The following is a 21,535-nucleotide window of genomic DNA, read 5'->3' as shown; positions in this document are numbered from 1 at the left end:
TTCCTATGGCCCTCTCAGACCACAAGGGAGTACTCTGTTGTGCGACTCTAGGCAATTTATCCAAGCGCGCCACTAGATGGCGCCTCAGTTCCACTTTACTAGGAAATGGAAAATATAAAGAACAATTCCTGACACAATCGGAAGAATTTCTTGACTTAAATATAGGTTCAGTCGAGGACCCAACAATATTATGGGATGCAGTCAAAGGCTTTATAAGAAGCAACACCATATTGCTCTCTTCAAATGTATGTAAGGAAAGATCCGCCAGATTACAGGCTTTAGAAGCAGAATTTGCTAGTCTTGACTCCATTTTGTAGAATAATTACTCTAAACAAATGGCATCTAAACGTTAACTTGTCAAAAAGGAGATAAATTATATCTTGAAACAACGATCATAATTTCTAATACATAGGGTTAGGCAGCGCTATTACTTCCACGGGTCTCAGCCCAGTCACATCTTGGCTTCAAAAATCAGTTCTAGTGAGCACTTTGTAGATATTCCCTCCATTAAAACTTTGAATGGTAATGTCACAACTGAGCCAAAGCAAATAAATGAGACCTAGCACGGCTTAGTACGGTATGGTTAGGCCAGGCTCAGCCGATCGCCGGGGCAGGCCTAGACCTGACATGGACTCATCACTGAGGATCTGACATGGGCTCATCACTGAGGATCTGACTCATCCCTGAGGATCTGATGTTGACTTAGAGGTGGGCGATATGACGATATATATCGTCGAGACGATAATAGGTCTCCACGATATGCCTTTTCAGAGATATCATATCTATGTGCACCAGGGTAGGATTAAAGGGTAACTTGAAAAATAACCATAATAACCAACATGAAGAAATATCGTGATAAATATCGTCTATCCTGATACTGCTTGAAAAATAGTGTGATATTATATTTTTCAATATCGCCAACCCCTATGTGGACTCATCACTGAGGATCTGATGCGGACTCATCACTGAGGACCTGACTCATCACTGAGGATCTGATGTGGACTCATCACTGAGGACCTGACTCATCACTGAGGATCTGACGTGGACCTGAATTGGACTCATCACATTAACACCATAACCAAAACAGATTATATATATATATATATATATATATATATATATATATATATATATATATATATATCAGGGTTTCCGTTAGCCGGTAATTACCGGTTTTTAGCTGGTACAATTTATAAAAAACCGGTAAATTCAAAACCTGACGGTCAAAATGTCTGGTAATAATTAGGGAGGCTCCGATCGATCGGCCGCCGGTCATTATCGGCCGATATTCACTCTTAATAGTTTGATCGGTGCTCTCTATAAAGGCCGATCAGGAGAGCTGGATCTGATCGATATGGACATAAACGCGAGTGAAGTGAAACCGGACGCGAGAGAGAGATCAGATCAGCTGCTGAGTCTGACCGAGACACGCAGCTCTGCATGATCACCTGAAGCCCCGCCCTCTGTTTAGTGAGCTGCAGGAGCTGCATGAGAAACTGACGTGCTGTCAGGAGGGAGAGGGGAAAAGAGAGGATCCGTTTCTCCCGTGTTATTATTCAAAGTTGATGTAAACTTTTGAATAATGTACGTTATCTACTACAAGTAGTTTGTTTGAATGTAATAATTATGTTGTTTGTTGTATCATTTATTGAAAAATGAATCTGAATTTTTCGATCTGTTACGATTATAAACTGAAGCAATATAAAAATGAGCCCGTGAACTGAGTTTTAAACTGAAGTATATTTGCTCATAGTCCGGTAATTACCTGCTAACGGAAACTCTGCTACACAACTATTATTATTATTGAAATATGACCGGTAAGTTTCAAATTAGTCTGGTAAAATAAATTCTGCCCGGACATTTGACCGGCGAGAAAAAATCCTAGCAGAAACCCTGATATATATATATATATACACTCTTCTTGCACCATTTATATTCTATTCTATTTTATTTGTGTTTACTTGCACACCTGTATCTGTTGTATATGTTGCTCTGTTGGAGGAGCCTGTGACCTAAGTTTTTCGTTGGCATATCTACACTGTAGGTAATGTAAAAATGAAGCTTAGCGTAAGTTCAACCAGGAAGACCGTCTTTAGTCATTCATTCACATATTTCCAGCTTACAAAAACAGCCCTTCCAAAAACAAGCAAAATAGGCTTGAATCAAGTTGGATTTTCCTGTATCAAGTAAAAACATCTGCCAATGGGGTGAGCCACATTTGCTTGGCTAGAATTCTTAAAACTATAATTAAAATCTAGCTACTGACCGTAATGGGCCTTGAAAATAGAAATAAATGCTTATTACAAGTAATGATTCCTGAATTATTTAAGAAATACAATTTTTTTTTTTAAACCTTCATTTAGCTAGGTGGTCCCATTGAGATCATCGATCTCTTTTTCAAGGGAGACCTGTCCAACATGGCAGCAAGTAGGTTACAACATGAACATAAAACAGATAACCCAAAAGGACATCGTATTTACAGGGCTATATGTACATACCTAGAGACATTCACAAGTACCGACAGTATATTTATATCTCGCCCTGTCGATAAGCCTCACCTTCTTGGCAAACACTGTATTGTTTTTGAAGTGGAGGAGAGACAATGCACAGTTTTACCCACTGCTGTCACCCATGGCCAAAGCATATCTCTCTGTCCCAGCAACATCAGTACCAAGCAAGAGAGTTGTTTCCACAGCAGGGGATATTGTAAACGCCCAAACATCCCATCTTCTACCTGGAAATGTGGACATGCTCATATTCCTAAAAGATAAGCTTGATGATGCTGAGTGAGTGAGTTAAGTTACTTGAAAAACTAAATTCAAACTTGATTTATTCTATTGCATGGTCTGATTATTATATTGTTGACACTTTAAAATACTACCATCCTACTAAAATGCTGTAACAAATCAGATGTATTATTTAATAAAGTGAAAAAAAAAAAATTCACCTTTATTTTTCTTCAATATCGCGATATTATCGTACCGTGAGTTTTTGGTATCGTTACATCCCTAGTGTATACCACACCACAGTTGTCTCAATGGCAATGTGAAAAGGGAATAGACAGCTCTCGGCGATGAATACATATATATGAAATGTCATTTAATCAGATTCTTAAATTGAGAAGTTGTTTGATGGTTTATTTCTTGAAATAAGAAAAAATGTATGCAAACCAATGCTGTAACTTGTTACTGGCTAATTCTAGCTCAATATAAGATTTTTAATAAACAAAAGTAAGATATATTTTCTCAAAGTAAGAATACTTAAACAAAACATTCTTAACAAGATAATTTGACTTTTTAGACGAAAAATAAGAATTGTTTCCCAGAAACAAGTTTTTTTCACTTTCTTAAATAACTTTTTTGCAGTGTTCTCCCTCTCCTCTCAATCAGTAATCGGGGGCGTCACTCCCAGATAAACCTATCACTGCTCCTCTATTCCCACAAGCTTATCATAGAGCAATGCTAACCCTTTAAATCTGCTCTCTCCTCTCTGCTGTCATTTTAGGAGTCTGGACGCATCCAGGGTCAAGCTTAAACCAGTCCTCTCCAGACCTCCATCAATCCCTTCATGCCTTCACCACCACCAGTGTCTAGAGTCTAGACCCCAGGGGGGGCTTCATCGGTTCGGTTTCCCCCCCGAATGATATTCCAGCACAACGGGGTCTAATCGGCAAACACCATTACATTAATCCGTGTATACCCGGCAATGCATATATATCGTTAGATCAAAACTCTCTCTCCTGATTGAAATGACAATAAACCCTAAAGTGATACTCACATCACATGGACAGCCATTATATGAGGGTGGGACAAGTCCCCCCCACCTTTTAAAATGATTAGTTTAGACCCCCCCCCCCCCCCACTTTTACTATGTGGAAAGTCTGCAAATCGGTCCATCCACTCTCCGCTCTTTGTAGAGCGCTGTGTCAGTGCTTCATTAACAAATCCATTCCACTTGCTTATTGTGAGAATGCCCAAATCAATGAAACTCCGTACCATGTTTTCACTGCTACTTTGTACCAAGGCAGATTGTCAGAGCCTTACGTACACATGCTGCGTTTTTTGTGTAGCTTTGTCTGTAGTTCTAAAATTATGCGCGCCACAGTTTCCACGCTGTGAGGCTCCGTCACTAACAGTTCACGAGCGTGCTCCACTAGCACCCGGATATAAGGCGCTGTTATTAAAGAGGTGGAGGGAGAGTCCTCTCCTGTCAGACTGAGTGGCTGATAACTACAGCTCAGTGAGGTGAAGGACTCACTGAGTGTTTAGATAGTTCACTTTAGTCCAAGTAGTGGGTCTAAAACGGTTTGGTAATCATTTATGTAAACAAGTATTTCCAAGGCACACCTTTATATGATCATTATAGTTATACAAAATAAGAGAATGACAGGTATGAAATAATTCCAACTCCTACTATAGGACAGTAACACAAACATACAGTTTAAAAGGAGTGATTTGTAAAATATGCAAACATCTGTTTACAGTTCTGTTTCACATGGGTGTTGAGAGATGTATCCATAGATTTAGTCCCCAAATTTGCTCTCAAAGTGCACCAGATTGATGCATTTTTTTTTTAATCGTCCCGGGGGAGCATGCCTCCGGACCTCCCTGTTAAATTGTCCCACTCACATTGAGGATGCTTCCTACACCCATGCTCACATGTATCAGATATTAAAGTAAGTTAAACCCAATACTCACATGTATCAGTTATTAAAAAGTTTACAGTGGCATGTGGAGGAAGATGTTTTCAAGTTTCTGCTTAAAAGAGTCAATTGTGGGTGGGATGAAGAAATCCCAGAGTCTCTCAAGAAACAGTGGCAAAGATGGCTCATGGGATTAAAGCAGATATAAAGCTTCAAGATTGATCGATGTATCAAACCAAAGAATTCTGGACACATTAAATATGCACAATTGCACCATTTCGGTGATGCAAGCGAGATTGGATACGGTGTTGTCACCTACCTTAAGATGACAAATGAAGATTAAGACGTTCACATATCCTTCATGTCATGTGTCGTGCCTCTGAAAAAAGTCACTGTCCTAAGATTGGAGCTCACAACAGCAGTACTGGCAGTACGCATGGACAAGATGATCAGAACCGAGCTGCAAATCCCATTATGGAAATCTGTCTTCTGGACCGACAGTACATCTGTTCTGAGATGAATCATGAATGAAACGCTAAGGTTTCAGACATTTGTAGCCAACAGAATAAGTCTGATCAGAGAAGCAACATCACAGTGGAAATACATCAACACTCAACTGAACCCAGCAGATGATGCATCTCGGGGGTTGGCAGCAGAATCGTTCTTGAAATGTGAGACTTGGATAAATGGTCCATTGTTTGAGAAAAAACCTGAGGACAAATGGCCTGAGTTTCCGGACGCACTTAAACTGGTCAATGACAGCTATCCTGACGATCCATAGGTGAAGAAGGAAAAATTCTGACCTAAATGCCAGAAGCAAGCTAGTGCATCAGTACTCTGATTGGAGGAAACTGAAAAGAGCAGTTGCATGGTTCCTTCAAGTAAAACATCTCTTGCTGCTTTTAAGAAAGAAGAGGAATTAAGTTCTTACTTCTACTCAAGCAAAATTACCAAATCGAATAAAGCTGATTGAGAAGGAGATGAGTGTTTAAATACTCTATGAGAGGTCTCACACTCTCTAAGGATAACTTGGATAAGGCTGAAGCAGCATTGTTGTGTTTGTCAAAAAGAGTCTTTTCCAGAGGAAGTGGAAACTTTGAAAAGGGGAAAACCTACCAAAGGAAGTAGTACACTGTATACATTGGATCCAGTGTACGAGAATGAACTGGTAAAGGTTGGAGGAAGGCTAAATAAAATGGCAATGCCTGAGGAAGCAAAGCACCCAACCACCACCATGTCTCTAAAACCATACTTCGAGATATTCATCAACAAGTTGGTCACAGTGGAAGGTATCATATGTTATCCAGGTTAAGACAACAATACTGGATACCATGTGCCAATGCATTTTGGGTGATTGACACCTTTTTTGAAACTTTAGAGCCAATAGAATGGAGGGAGAGTTAGTAAATCCCGCTTTTAACTTACGTCAAGGAGAGAGAGGCTTGCGTAAACAGCACATTAGACACCCTGAGCCCCGGACTGCAAAACTTTATACCTACTCTGCGGCCATGAATGTAATGATGGATTATCAACAACAATTCTAAAGTGACAAAGAGACATTGGATTAACCTTGAGCAGCGTTTTTATTCCCTTGAACACGACTTTTGATCACAAAACAGCAACGGTAAGACATAATTATTGTTTTGGTTTAGAACACTGTTGTTGTTTTCTTGCTCTGTTCTGGCTGATAGCTCAGTGAGTTTTTGTCCTACAGTGATGATACTTATATCAAAATAATCTGTGGAGTATCAGCTTTCAGCTGATATGTAGTTTGTGCAGAACATATTACGTTTTAAAGATAGTTTTTGCTAGTTAGCACCGGAAGTAGCATCCGCCTGTTTTCACTAAGGGCTAATGCTAACGCTTCTTGTGAGACTTGTGTTTTGTTTCGGTAAAAATGGCTCATATCTTCAGGTTGCTGAGTTTTTTCCCGTTATTTGAGTATAAGACATTCATAGGTTTTTAAATATTAAGAAGCCCCCAGACGCTGTCTCCTGCAGTGACGCGTTTTTCCCCCCGGTATCGGGGGGGGCGGGCTTAAGAGGTTAATGCCTGCAGACGTTTCATCAGCAGAAGAGGACAAGTATTGGAGATGAGGTCATGAGAGCTGAAGGAATCTATAAAAGAGTGGAATCTGAGCAAAATAGAACAAGCCCTGCAGCAAAAGGATGTGAAATGGACCTTCAATCCTCCTTACGGAGCACATCATGGCGGAGTATGGGAAAGACTAATCCGGCTTGTAAAGAAAATTCAAACAAATGCTCCGATCGCCAATTTTGGGGCCGATCGCCAGAATCAGTATCGGCCGATACCGATCGCCGATCCGATCGAGTGGGCGGGGCCTAAATGGAAGATTTAAACATCACTTTAAATCTTCCATTTAAAGTGATGTTTAAAACTCAGTTAATGGGGCTCATTCACTGGAGCTTCCACAAACAACAATCAACTTAGTTATTACAATCAAATGAACATTATTCAAGTTTACATTCACTTTGGATAATAACACGGGAGAAATGAGCGGAAGCGCTCTCTTTTCTTCTCTCCCTCTCTCTCCCCCTCTCTCGACAGCCTGTCAGTATCTCATGCAGCTCACTGATCCAGTAATGAGTGACCCGAAAATGAAGGATAAATATATTTATAACTAGTTTAGCTTGTTCCAGAGGTAGATAAAATAGCTAAGTGTGTTAGGTCTAACTCTTGTGTGTTTCGTTCCGCTCACCGGTCCGGCGGGCGGAGCTGCAGGATTTCTGCTTCACACACACGTTGCATACCGCTATTTCACTGTCTTTTTCGGACACTTTAAAATAATGCCAGACCGGTGAAGCCATTTTGACGAGCTTGTTTTGCCGCACACAGAGAAAAGTGTCATGTATTTAACGTCATGCCATCGGCTCTCGCGATCGGCATGTATGGAGAGCACCGATCGATCGGTGGAGAGTGAGTATCGGCCGATCTCGATCGGAGCATCCCTAGAAAATTCTGCTATCCATCACAAAACAACAAACACTTGTTGAGGAAAGCCTTTCAATAGTTATGTGTGAAGTTGAAGGAATTCTCAACAGCCGACCAATAACTACAGTGTCAAATGATCCAAATGACTTGGAACCTCTCTCACCAAACCATTTGCTGCAGCTCAAGGTCAAACCTTTGTTGCCCCCAGGCTTATTCCATCAGCAAGATACATACTCAAGACGCTGCTGGCGACAAGTGCAGTACATAGCAAATTTGTTTTGGACCAGATGGATCAAAGAATATCTACCACTTTTGCAAGATAGACAGCAATGGAATCGCATTAAAAAGGAACTTCATACCTGGAGACATCGTATTAATTATGGATTAAAATGCACCTCGTGGATCCTGGTTAATGGCAAGAGTTATGGAGACGCGTTCTGGATCTGGAGGACGGATTCGGAGTGTTCTTCTTAAGACAAAAACCAACACGCTGGAAAGACCAATAAGCAAAATATGCCTACTGGTGCCTGCCTTAGAATAAGGAAATAACTGAAGATGGACAATTAAGACACCCTGTCTATCTCAAATAGAATATGAAGACTGACTTTGTCTGGCTCTTTTTGAATTTTTGTTTATTGTTATTAAAGATGCCCATAACAATAGGGGCCGGTATGTTAGAGCCAGTATTTAGATTGTATAAGAAAGGCCACCTAATTGTGACGTCTGTAGTCAACGCACTATAAAGGACTACATTTCCCATGGCGCCTGGGCTAAAGCCACAGTGATGGGCAACCTGTTGAGACGCTGTCGAGGAATAGTTTTGAACCGTACACGTACATACAAATCGTACAAGTACCCTTTAAGTTATGAAGTTATACAAGCATTATCAAGAAAGAATACCTAAGTTGTTTTTTATTTTATTTGAGTTTTGCCTATTTCTTTTGAATATTGTAAAGGCCTAATTTCTTTGTTGCATGTGCAAAAGTTTGTTATGTTATTTTGAGCAAACACATCGCAACATTATCTAAACCACCAGAGGCCAAGCAACGCTTCAAACTGTGAGTAATTTAAAGGAAAGAAACAAGTTAGAACTGTCTGTTTAAGGCGTCTAGTGGCTTGATGGAAAGACAAGGAAGGAAGCCACGACTTGGGTTGCAAAATTCCGTGAATTTTCAAAGATGGAAAGTTTCCACGGGAATTAATGGGAATACACGGGTATAAACTGGGAATTTTCAAAATTGAATGTTGGCTCTTCATAGGGAACTTAAATATAGTTGGGGAAAGTATATTTTAGAATAATCTTGACTAAAACAAACGGATGCCATTCAAGTACACTTGAATATCCATGCCATAGCACACTGCATGGCTATTTAGACCACACAAAGGTTTGCAACAGGCTCACATGTGAGAGTGGAAACACTGGTTGGCATTCGGGCAAACCTAAGGCTCTTTGAGCCTGACACAGAGCCATCCTCAACAAGGCTGGACAGTGACACTGAAGAAGAAGACTCAGAGTTGGGTGTTGATGAGGCCCAGGAAGAGCCCATTGGCTGAAAGGGTTTAGCAAAAATGAAGAGGATTGCTTGAAGGAAGATTTGCATGTTTAAATGGGACTTTTTGGAGGGAGAAGGGCTCTTTTCATTTAACATTTTGAATGGGACTTTGTGGGGATTTTTGGATGGGGTGTACATTTTTTTGAATGAGTGGGGTTGGGGGGGGAAGAGTAATATTTAACTCAACATTCCTGTTTTCGTTCTTCAATGAAACAAATAATTGTTCAATAAAATAATTAAAACTTGTTCTGTTCTACTTAAAGAAAAAAAAAAACTGTTGAAATGTCATGTTTTTTGTTTAATTTTGCATCGAATATTTCCAAAATTCCCCAGCTTAACTTCCCATGGAAACTTTCCGGGAATTTTCCGCCCCTTTGCAACCCTAGCCACGACACATGTTTTAATAATACTTTTGCTTTTCAATGTTTGCCATTTCAAACCACGAGCTGGTTCAAATAATATTTGCCTTGATTTACAATATGTTCTCATTTGTTTTATTAGTACAGTTTTGAAGCTTTTGTGCTTCATAGCATTTACACTATGGCATTTGCCTTGCCATAGTCCACTTTGGACTATATGAAATATTTCAGGATTGCACTTTTAAAGGTCCCATGTCATGCTTTTCCGGTTATTACCCGTCCCCTTGTGTGTTATGAAGGTTTTTATGCATGTAAACGGTCTGCAGAGTCAAAAACCCTCAAAGTACACCCTGTAGCGAGTAAAACTCTAACACAGAAAATACCTCCCCAAAACGCCTCTTTGGAGATTTCTCATTTTCCATTGTTTACTTCCTGGGTATCGCTATGTAGGGAACCCTAACCCTAACCCTAACCCAGAGCTATGGTTGCACCCTCTGCCGGCCTTTTACGAAACAAAGCTTGAGCTTCCCAAACCTTTCAGCGATTCATGCCGGATATGTACAGCGTAGGGCACGGAAGAACGATGCTGTTCCTACTTTGTTTGGACGAGCGGGAGATTCATTGTTGTTTGTGTATTTATGATGTTTAAAACAAACAAGGTATATCTACCACGACTGTGTAAATGGGTAAACGTTTTTCGGGCTGCTAAGCCATTGACTCAGTGCTAACTAAGTAGCTAGCGCTTCCAGATATCAACTCCAATGTTAGCAGATGGCCTTACATGTATCTCATAGCTGGAGAATGTCTGCATTCACACACAAAATACTCAGGCAGTATACTCCGGGTGATTTACCGTACGGTCAGTACATTATAGTTGGCGTTCCTAGCGTGTATGCCACCAAGCTACCGTTCATAGCGTGTATGCTACCGAGCTAAACAAGAAGGCTACCTAGAGCTAGACATGCTAGGGAAAACATTGTTTTCATGCCAGCTACAATGAATGACCGAACGTAGCAGACTACCCGTATAAGATTGCAATTGTAAACATGTTCTTGCTAGCCTAGACTAGCTGTTGTTCATAGTAGGTTGGCATATTACACTGAACAACTAGCAAACGTAGGTTAGCATATTAGCTGGCAAGCTAACTGTGTTGATTAGATAGATACACACTCCTACCACAACTACTACTGACAAATCTAAAACAACTAAGTTTATCTAATATTTTGTGATTTGCATTTGATTTCGTCCAGCCAAATCAGGAAACTCCTGGCGTATCTGACGGACAACAGATGACGGGATGAGCACCCTGATGCCTCGTCCTAAAAAGCCCCGGCACCAGCTTACAAAGCTGAGATAGGCAAGATGCCGAAAACGCCTATAAGGGGAGGAATGGATGATATACAGTGTACAGTGATTCCCACAGCATGTTAATACTTTGGGGGGCCCCCAAAGTATAATGGCTCCCCCCAAAGTATAATTTGTGTGTTTTTTTTGTTTGTTTTTTTACACAGTGAGCACTCATTTGCATTTGCATTGGTGGCAATGAGTCCTCAGTGAGTAAAAAAAACTTAAAAAACCATAAATTATACTTTGGGGGGAGCCAATATACTGGTAAACAGCCTCTATGGGCGCGAGTCCAGACCCACTTTTGGAATCAAATGATGACGTCAGATACCAGTGTGGGGTTTTCTGTCTTAAATTTGATATAGATCATGTTCTTTGTTGGTTTGTGAGGATGTTCATACACACTTGGTAAGATGTGTGTGTGAAAGAAGACTACAAAAAACAGCAGTGACTGCTCTCAGCTGTTTAACACTTAAAGACCTAGACACCATCACCAGTTGTAGGTTGTCTGAAGTGCAGTGTTACTATGAAAATTCACTAGAATGCAGGAATTGAGAAAAAAAATCTCAACATTTTTCACGGGGGGGGGGCACGCACCCCCCCACCCCGAGTCGTTCCCCCAAAGTATATTTGATTTCTGCGGGAATCACTGGTGTATATATGTATATTTACACATGTTCATTTTGTACATTTCAAAAAATAAAGTTTGATGGAAATACTTAGTAGTCTTTCTTCCCTGAATTATTTGCTCCAATAACATATCATTCACATATAGCCAGTGTTGGGACTAACGCGTTACAAACTAACTCGTTACTGTAACGCAACTACCTTTTGCGGTAACTAATAACGTTACTAGTTACCTATTCCCATTCAGTAACGCCGTTATAGTTACTGTGATTTAAATAGGTGCGTTACTTTGTTACATTATGTGATCCAACTGAACCGAATCTCCCTGCGGATGTAACTTACAGGTGAATACAGTGATGTCCTCTCACAGTACCATGGAAAAGTGAAAGTGACCAGAGAGGAGTGATGATTGGTTAACGCGGGGTAACATTTCAGGGTAAGCCAATCAGAGACAGAGTTGGGCGGGTCTTGCGTTATGGGGAAAATACACACACACACACACACACACACACACACACACACACACACACACACACACACACACACACACACACACACACACACACACACACACACACACACACACACACACACACACACACACACACACACACACACACACACACACACACACATACACACACACACACACACACACACACACACACACACACACACACACACACACACACACACACACACACACACACACACACACACACACACACACACACACACACACACACGTATCAGCGAGAGCAGCAGCGCATTTACAACTTGGAGATATAACCACTATTTTCAATTTGTGGGGATAAAGGACGCAAAAATATTACGGTCAAATGTAAACTGTGTGCAGGACAGAAAGCATTGTCCACATCGAATAACAGCAATGCCAATCTCCTGAAGCACCTAACTAATCTACATGTAGGGAGTTGTCTTTTCTCTTACTATGCCACAGAACACAAAAACTTGTATTTGTATATAGAACCGCAGTGACGCGTCGTAAAACCCGGAAGTAAACGCAATGCAAATTTTCCATAGGATTTTTGGAAAATAGCTCGAAATAAGGTCTGTGGTTGACACACATTTAAGAGAGGGGTCACGTTTTGTTCAGCCGGATAATCTCCACATGTCTCCCTTACTTTTATAATTTGTGAATCATAAATCTAATCGCCAAAAGCTAAATGCTAACGTTATGCTATAAACGAACTACAATCCAGTACAGCAGCAGGGTCGCACGACTTCAACGTCACGCCAACTTAAGATCGTTTCAACTGACTTGCACTGAAACTGCACTTTGAACACTTTAAATATATTAACATTTTAAACTGTATACCCCGTTTATCTAGGCCCTTTTTGTTTTATGTATAGGCTACATGTCACACTGTGGGAAACGATATTTCTGGATGTATAACACATGTAGAATTTTTTTACAATAAAGCTGACTTTGACTTCCGCGTGCTTGCATATTTTAACAAAGCTTTTAATTTTAGCCACACTGAATTTCACTAGAAGTCATGGCTGTGTCAATTACCAGTCTGATATCGTTTTACAAAGATGACAAGAAGATTGGAGATAGAGGAGAGAACCACTACAAGTCAGGACACGTCAAACAGTGCAGCCTAGATGAAGGTGTGCTTACCGGTGTTGTCAGGGCTAGCATGAGGGACAAGGTTTATAGAGTGTCGGTGAGTAGTTATAGCAAGAGTACCGTTAACCTAGAGTTAATTTATTCACATTAATTCCCATCAACAAATCCATTTTATGTGTCACATGAAATCTTTATTAGGCAAGGCAAGTTTATTTATATAGCACTTTAACACAAGGCAATTCAAAGTGCTTTACAAAAAACGAAAGACATTAAGAAAATGGCATTTAAAACCAGTCATTAAAAAGCAAAGCTAATAAAATAAACATTAAAAGAAAAAGTACATGGATAAAAGTTACAGTGCAGTCTAAGATATGAATAGTTCAATTAAAAGCAGCGACAAAAAGAAAAGTCTTCAGCCTGGATTTAAAAGTAGTCAGAGTTGCAGCGGACCTGCAGGTTTCTGGGAGTTTGTTCCAGATATTTGGAGCATAATAACTGAACGCTGCTTCTCCATGTTTAGTTCTGACTCTGGGGACAGAAAGCTGACCAGTCCCTGAAGACCTGAGAGATCTGGATGGTTCATCATTTAGCAGTAGGTCAGAAATGTATTTTGGGCCTAAACCATTCAGTGCTTTATAAACCAGCAGCAGTATTTAGAAATCTATTCTTTGACACACAGGAAGCCAGTGTGAAGACTTCAGAGCAGGAGTGATGTGATCCACTTTCTTAGTGTCAGTGAGGACTCGAGCAGCGGCGTTCTGAATCAGCTGCAGCTTCCTAACAGATGTTTTAGTGAGACCTGTGAAGACACCTTTGCAGTAGTCCAGTCTACTGAAGATATTAGTCTTTTAATCCTAGATATATTCTTTAGGTGATAGCAGGCTGATTTAGTAACTGTTTCAATGTGACTGTTGAAACTCAGGTCAGAGTCCATGACTACACCTAGACTTCTGGCTTTATCTGTTGTTTTGAACATTGCAGACTGAAGCTCAGCGCTAACTTTTATACGTTCTGCCTCCAAAAACCATTACCTCAGTTTTATCTTTGTTTAATTGGAGAAAGTTCCGACACATCCAGTCATTGATTTGTTAATGCACTTACTCAGTGTTTGAATTGGAGCATAGTCTCCTGGTGAAATGGTTACGTAAATGTGTGTGTCATCTGCATAGCTATGGTAACTTATTGTATTGTTCTTCATTATCTGAGCCGGTATTAGGAAGGCATTACAAATAGAGATCGGGATTTTTTTTTTTTTTATAATTATTTATTTTTTTTTATTTAATGTTACAAAACAAAAATGACCATGTTCACGTCTTAAAGTCATCCTGAGGACTTAGTTTTGGTTTAAAATTACACAACATCATGTATGTGTTGCTTTCTTTGGGCTTGTTTTCAGACCTGGTTGCTTATTCCTCTCAAATCTGGCAACAGAGTGGGCGCAGTGTCTCATAGTAGCAGTAAGCTAACGAGAGGCTACGTTCAGCTGGTGACTCGGGAGTCGGGACAGAGAAAATGTCAGGAGTTTGGAAGTATTATAAAATTGAAAGCGAAGGCAGTGTAACAGCCAGATGTAATGTTTGCAAGGCAGAGGTTCCGCGTGGTGGAAAGAACAGAGCTACGTTCAACACGACCACTCTAATACGCTACCTGAGAAACAAACACCAACAACAACACGGCGAGTACACAGCGGCCACTCGGGTAACGGCACTGAAACAACCGACACTTTCAGAGGCTTTCAAAAGGAAAGAGAAACTGCCCCAGAACAGAGACAAGGCCAACACAATAACAGCCAAGATAGCTGAATTCATCGCGTTGGATGACCAGCCGTTATCTGTTAACTTTTTTTTCTCTTAATGCATTGCATAAAGATCGGAAAAAATCGGTATCGGCAGATTGTCAAAATCAAATGATCGGAAGCAAAAAAAGGTGATCGGGACATCCCTAATTACAAATGTAAATATATTTTAAATAAAACAATCCCACCACCACAGGTATCTACAGGAGTGGAGGGAATTCTCTCCACAAAATCTGAATGCCCACGTGGAGAATGGAAATGCAGTCATGTGGTTCATTAGCCATCTTTGCCATCCACAGTTTCAGCTGCACTGACGTGACTCCCCCTGTCAGTGGAAGAAGCCAAAGGCAGCTAAACGTACGCATTCAGTGGAGGAGCTATTTCCTCCAACCAATAACTTATTCAACCCGCTGACAAGAGAGCCCACCTCCGAAGATCGTGACTGGCTGAGGGACAGACTCGGGGGCAGGAACACTACAGCTTGGAAACACTTACTGTTCCTGAGATTATTATATCTGTTGGGCATCAGGGACCTGAGGCAATTGTGGCAAGCATGGCATTGTCTGAGGAGCAACAGAGGGCAATTCAGGTGGCTACACTGGTCAGCGAACCAACCCAAACTGGCCTTTGTTCAGGAAAGGAAGGTTGACTGCCAGCAACGTTGGAGCTGTCCTGAGGTCAAAGCGTGTGACTGCTTCCCTTAGTGCCAAGGTGCTAGGGCAACAACAGGCCCTGGATGATGTTGTGTCTGTACAGTGGGGGACTATGAATGAATGTGAGGGCGTCAGGGCATTCACCACTGCAACCCAGATGCAGGTCCATGAGTCAGGTTTGTGGCTCTCCCAATCAGGAGTGTTGGGGGCATCTCCAGATGGTCTGGTAGGGTCTCCCGCTGTGCTGGAGGAAAAGTGTCCCTACGGAGCCAGGGACATGACAATTAGTGAAGCATTGCAAGTCAAGGGCTTCTGTGTCAGTAAGGAGGGAGACACATTCAGCCTGCGTGAGGAGCATCCTTACTGGCACCAAGTGCAAGGTCAGCTTCACCTCACTGCAAGAAAGAAGAAGAAATTAAGAAATTGTGAATCGTTTTTAATTTACTCGCCTTTGCAATGTTGTGGTTGTTAGAGTGTTCGGCTTCCTGTCAGCTCGTCTGTTGGGAAGATATCAAATATTAGTTTCATGGAAGTCACACCGTCACATATAAGAGCATTAAGACATACAGTACATAGGCTAAAACAAAACATCTAAAGATATAACCTTGCACTTTGTCTCGTGAACAATGTCACTATTTTGACATTTTTATAGATGAAAATTGAACTAAAGAAATAAAGGTAGATTAATCCATATTGAAAATAGGTGTCAGCTGCTACACTAATTATAATAGTTATATTTCTTAATTAATTAAGATAAGATATTACTGTATTGATCCCAATTGGGGAAATGTTTGTGTTGCAGCAGCATAACAAGAAAAACTAAATATAAGTTATTATATATACAAAGTATGTGAGGGATGGAATATTAAATTGAATATAAATGTAAAATGTACATGTGATGTTACGTCCAAGAGAAGCTATGGAGCAGAGAGTTCTCTGCCGGCCAGAGGTGATTTGTTATTAGTTCAATATGTCAAACTGATTTCCCTGACTACAATCTTTAGTTACATGGTGTGGAAATTGATGTAAAGTATTATGGCAAAAAGTTTAATACAGCGTAATTCTGGTATATTCATTTTTATGTCACCTGATATATGGGATGTTAAGTGTTAGTTAATGAGAGAAATGTATGTGCGTTCATTTCAAGACTAAAGAGTAGGAGACGATTGGGTCACACACAATTAGAGAGACAATGGTCCTTCTGATTCTGGGTGAGCTGACTTCGGGTGGAGGGAAGTTCAGAGATGGCCTGGGGGTATGAGGACAGTTAAGCTTTGTTGGTTAGCTGGTCCTGAGGAGGTCATGAGATGATGACTGTTAATAGCCAACTATGTGTGGCTTTCATAAAGAAAAACACATGACTATTGTGGGATAAGCTACATGATAAGATGAGTGTGCGTTCTGTTAAAGAGTCCTCTGTCTGTGAAAACTATACACACACACACACACACACACACACACACACACAATCAACAAACTGCTGACTCTTTGCCTAGGGTTTGCCCAGAAGTAAAACCGGCCAGACTCCTCCCCGCTTATGTGTATAAATACTGTAATATTCTTATGCTCTGTGCTCTCTTCCTGACTGGCTGTCGTGGTACGTATATCACACGGTGGTAGGAATTGAGCCCGGAGTACTGTTGCAGAGTGCTCTGTATGGTGTATTGTTTTACCATTAAAGCAGATTATTGTTTAACTCTTATCCCGGTTGCTTTGAGTTTTCCTTCTTTTAAAACAAACTCATATAGGATCGGCGCGGAGCAGAGATATCTGCTCCAACAATGGAGCAACGTTATGCTGCTTGTATGAATTAGACTTATCATATAAGCCACACAGGTTTTAATAGGATGTATTCATTATCTTTACTTATGTTGCGGTCTTTTCAGCAGCGCCATCTCTAAAACAGCGATACAGTCACTACCCATCATTTACATTTCACCGTGAGATGGACAAAAATGTAACGTCAGCTTACCTCATGGCACGAATCCAGACTCTCCTTTGGAAAACATTGGCCGGGAAACGATAGAACGAGCACGTTTCATGCGAAGACCTGTGGCTGCAACCCGGAGCAACAAACCATTGCGTAGCTAACTAGTAGCGCTAGCTTTAGCTAACTTTAGCTAGCGTTAGCTAACTTTAGCTAGCGTTAGCTAACGAAACTAACTGCCGAGTAAAATTGGAAAACACTGGTAATTAATTATTCTATAATTTGTAAAACTACGGTGTTAAAAACGACAATTTCAAAAATACAGATTCTAATGGTCAGATATAGATATACAGATACTAAAGATAGGCAGGTACTTGCTTTCAAGCAGAACACAGGGGGAAATAAACTTAGCGGGAGTGTTTACGTGTGTAGGCGTAATGACGTACAACGGCCTCGATAATTTCTGTAGTCCTATTCAGCCACTCGGTAACAACCATCGTTTTTCAGACACATAAACTCTTCAAAAATCACCAGTGGGGTCACTGCTGATGTATCTACTGTCGTAGAACAAAACGTGATTTATCTCTTAAATTTGTGTCAACAACCACAGACCTTATTTCGAGCTATTTTCCAAAACCCTATGGAGAAAATGCATTGCTTTTTTTTTGACGAAGGAACCGGAAGTGCTAAAAATGCTAACTTACTTCCGGGTTTTACGACGCGTCACTGCGGTTCTCTATTGTTATTATTTTTTAAAGTAAAGTAAAGTTACTTGTTACTTTTATAATTTAGTAACTAATAAAGTAACTAGTTACTTTTTTGAGAGCAGTAATTATAACTATTACTAGTTACTTTTTAAAAGTAACTAGCCCAACACTGTATATAGCAAACCATGATTTGATTTTTCATCAAACAGTAGTAGTTTATTACAGGTAAAAATATCTTACTCTTCTATAACAACAGTTGTAGGTACAGTTCGGTTAGTTAGCGTATAGCATATACGACTGTACTGACGCCATTGTAAGACTGATGTTCCGCTCAGAGCGAGCTGAAAAAAACACTGTTAGACATGGGCGCAGCCTCTCTGGTGGTTGACTAATCAGAACAGAGTGGCCGAGCTGAACAATCGGAGCACACTGGGCTCACAGAGAGGGGGGGGCAAGAGCTCCAACGAGCCGTTTAGGACAGAGAGCGAATACACACCTACAGTGGGGCAAAAAAGTATTTAGTCAGCCACCAATTGTGCAAGTTCTCCCACTTAAAAAGATGAGGCCTGTAATTTTTATCCTAGGTACACTTCAACTATGAGAGACAGGACGGGGGAAAGAATCCAGGAAATCACATTGTAGGATTTTTAATGAATTAATTGGTAAATTCCTCGGTAAAATAAGTATTTGGTCTCCGACAAACAAACAAGATGTCTGGCTCTCACAGACCTGTAACTTCTTCTTTAAGAGCCTCCTCTGTCCTCCACTCGTTAACTGTATTAATGGCACGTGTTTGAACTCGTTATCAGTATAAAAGACACCTGTCCACGACCTCAAACCGTCACACTCCAAATTCCACTATGGCCAAGACCAAAGAGCTGTCAAAGGACACCAGAAACAAAATTGTAGACCTGCACCAGGCTGGGAAGACTGAATATGCAATAGGTAAGCAGCTTGGTGTGAAAAAATAAACTGTGGGAGCAATTATTAGAAAATGGAAGACTTACAAGACCACTGATAATCTCCCTCGATCTGGGGCTCCACGCAAGATCTCACCCTGTGGGGTCAAAGTGATCACAAGACCTGTGAGCAAAGATCCCAGAACCACACGGGGGGACCTAGTCCATGACCCGCAGAGAGCTGGGACCAAAGTAACAAAGGCTACCATCAGTAACACACTACGCCGCCAGGGACTCAAGTCCTGCAGTGCCAGACGTATCCCCCTGCTTAAGCCAGTACATGTCCAGGCCCGTCTGAAGTTTGCTAGAGAGCATTTAGATGATCCAGAAGAGGATTGGGAGAATGTCATATGGTCAGATGAAACCAAAATAGAACTTTTTGGTAAAAACTCAACTAGACGTGATTGGAGGAGAAAGAATGCTGAGTTGCATCCAAAGAACACCTGCTGTGAAACATGGGGGTGGGACCATCATGCTTTGGGGCTTTCTGCAAAGGGACCAGGACGACTGATCCGTGTAAAGGAAAGAATGAATGGGGCCATGTATCGTGAGATTTTGAGTGACAACCTCCTTCCATCAGCAAAGGCATTGAAGATGAAACATGACTGGGTCTTTCAGCATGACAATGATCCCAAACACACCGCCTTGGCAACGAAGGAGTGGCTTCGTAAGAAGCATTTCAAGGTCCTGGAGTGGCCTAGCCAGTCTCCAGATCTCAACCCCATAGAAAATCTTTGGAGGGAGTTGAAAGTCTGTTGTCCAGCGACAGCCCCAAAACATCACTGCTCTAGAGGAGATCTGCATGGAGGAATGGGCCAAAGTACCAGCAACAGTGTGTGAACACCTTGTGAAGACTTACAGAAAACGTTTGACCTCTGTCATTGCCAACAAAGGGTATATAACAAAGTATTGAGATTAACTTTTGTTATTGACCAAATACTTATTTTCCACCATCATTTGCAAATAAATTCTTTAAAAATCAGACAATGTGATTTTCTTTTTCATTTTGTCTCTCATAGTTGAGGTATACCTAGGATGAAAATTACAGGCCTCTCATCTTTTTAAGTGGGAGAACTTGCACAATTGGTGGCTGACTAAATACTCCCTGTACTTTACAGAGATGCTGTATAAGAAACCAATGTGAGTTTGGAAAATTGCACAGTATAAATCTATTTTAGTATACCTCAACAATGGAATTATGGTCAGTGGAAATGGCCATGACATGGGACCTTTAACACACTTGAAATGTTCTCACTTGCTTGGTTTCAAAACATAACAAAGGCCATAATCTGTTCATTGGGGACCATAACATCAATGCTATTTTTCGTTTCTTGCCGGCCACTATTGCTCATGTAAACCTACTACTGCTGGGCCCCCTGTAATCTCAGATGCACCCGAGTCATTTTGTTCTGGAACCGGGCCTGCACACGGCCATATACTAAACACACTACAGAGCCCATTCCGTGTACTGTTATTGTTTACTTCCCGTCTGCCTTCTTCGGGTGATTTATCTGATGTCCAGCGCTCCGTCTTTTAACCTCTTTTCCTTTCTCTTTCGTGATCCTCCTAAACTACATTTTAGCATTTCAAATACCTAGCCATTCTTTTGTGGTTATTTTGCTGAAAGTCACTCAAAAGTAATATAAAAGTAATGTAACTTATTACTTTAAAAAGACAGTAATATGTAATATATTACATTTTGGAAGCAACTTGCCCAACACTGGTTATTAAAGTAAGTTAAACCCAATACTCACATGCATCAGTTACACCTCACGTGCTGCCTTCTCTCTGAGACCGGACCGACATTTTCTTTGTTTCCTCGTCACCGGCGCGCATTGCATCCTGGGATACGGTGGACTGTGAGGAAGAGGACTCTTCAAATCCGGGAAAAGAAGAAGGCCGCTTTCCAACCCGCCCCTCCCCCCTCTCTTCTGTCTGTCCCAGAATCAGAAGTCCTTTATTGGTCCCACAGAGGGACATTAACATGGTTACAGCAACAGTGGAGATAGATGCTGCTCCCAGACCGTAGTGGAGGAATACAGGGGAGGACTCTCTGCAGTCTTCCCGGACTGCAGCACCAGGCTTCGGCTTCAATAACCCACTCTGAAATGAGGCAGACAGGCAGGCGGTTCCTTGGGAGGCCGCTGTGTTTCCTCAGGACTTTGTTATACAGCTAACTGGAGACAGACTGATCACTGCTGCTACTCCCACTCTCTTCCGGACACACATGACGCTCTACACATGCACGCGCCACACCGCTCTCTCTCTTAAAGGGATATAGCAGGGACTCTGCATGACCCTGCTATTATAGATAGATAGACAGAGAGAAAGAGAGAGAGATAGATAGATACACTGAACAAATTGATACGTTGGATCAGCTTAAACATTTTCCGCAAATTTGTGACAGCAATTTTTTTTTGTTTATT

The 21,535-nt window shown here is 41.1% G+C and overlaps 1 protein-coding gene across 1 annotated transcript in view; it reads right to left on the bottom strand.

Moving 5' to 3' along the window:
• The window catches only part of LOC117441581 (zinc finger protein 721-like), a 39,688-nt gene extending 18,360 nt beyond the window's left edge, over positions 1 to 21,328 (bottom strand). The window contains exon 1 of the mRNA XM_071202238.1: positions 20,864 to 21,328. The gene's annotated coding sequence lies outside the window, so the exon portion shown is untranslated. The remainder of the gene's footprint in view (positions 1 to 20,863) is intronic.
• Between the last annotated feature and the right edge of the window lie 207 nt (positions 21,329 to 21,535).

The sequence above is a fragment of the Pseudochaenichthys georgianus genome, unplaced genomic scaffold (assembly GCF_902827115.2).
Source record: "Pseudochaenichthys georgianus unplaced genomic scaffold, fPseGeo1.2 scaffold_180_arrow_ctg1, whole genome shotgun sequence".
NCBI lineage: Eukaryota > Metazoa > Chordata > Actinopteri > Perciformes > Channichthyidae > Pseudochaenichthys > Pseudochaenichthys georgianus.
Note: the sequence above shows the minus strand (reverse complement) of the source record. Positions and strands in the feature narration are given on the sequence as shown.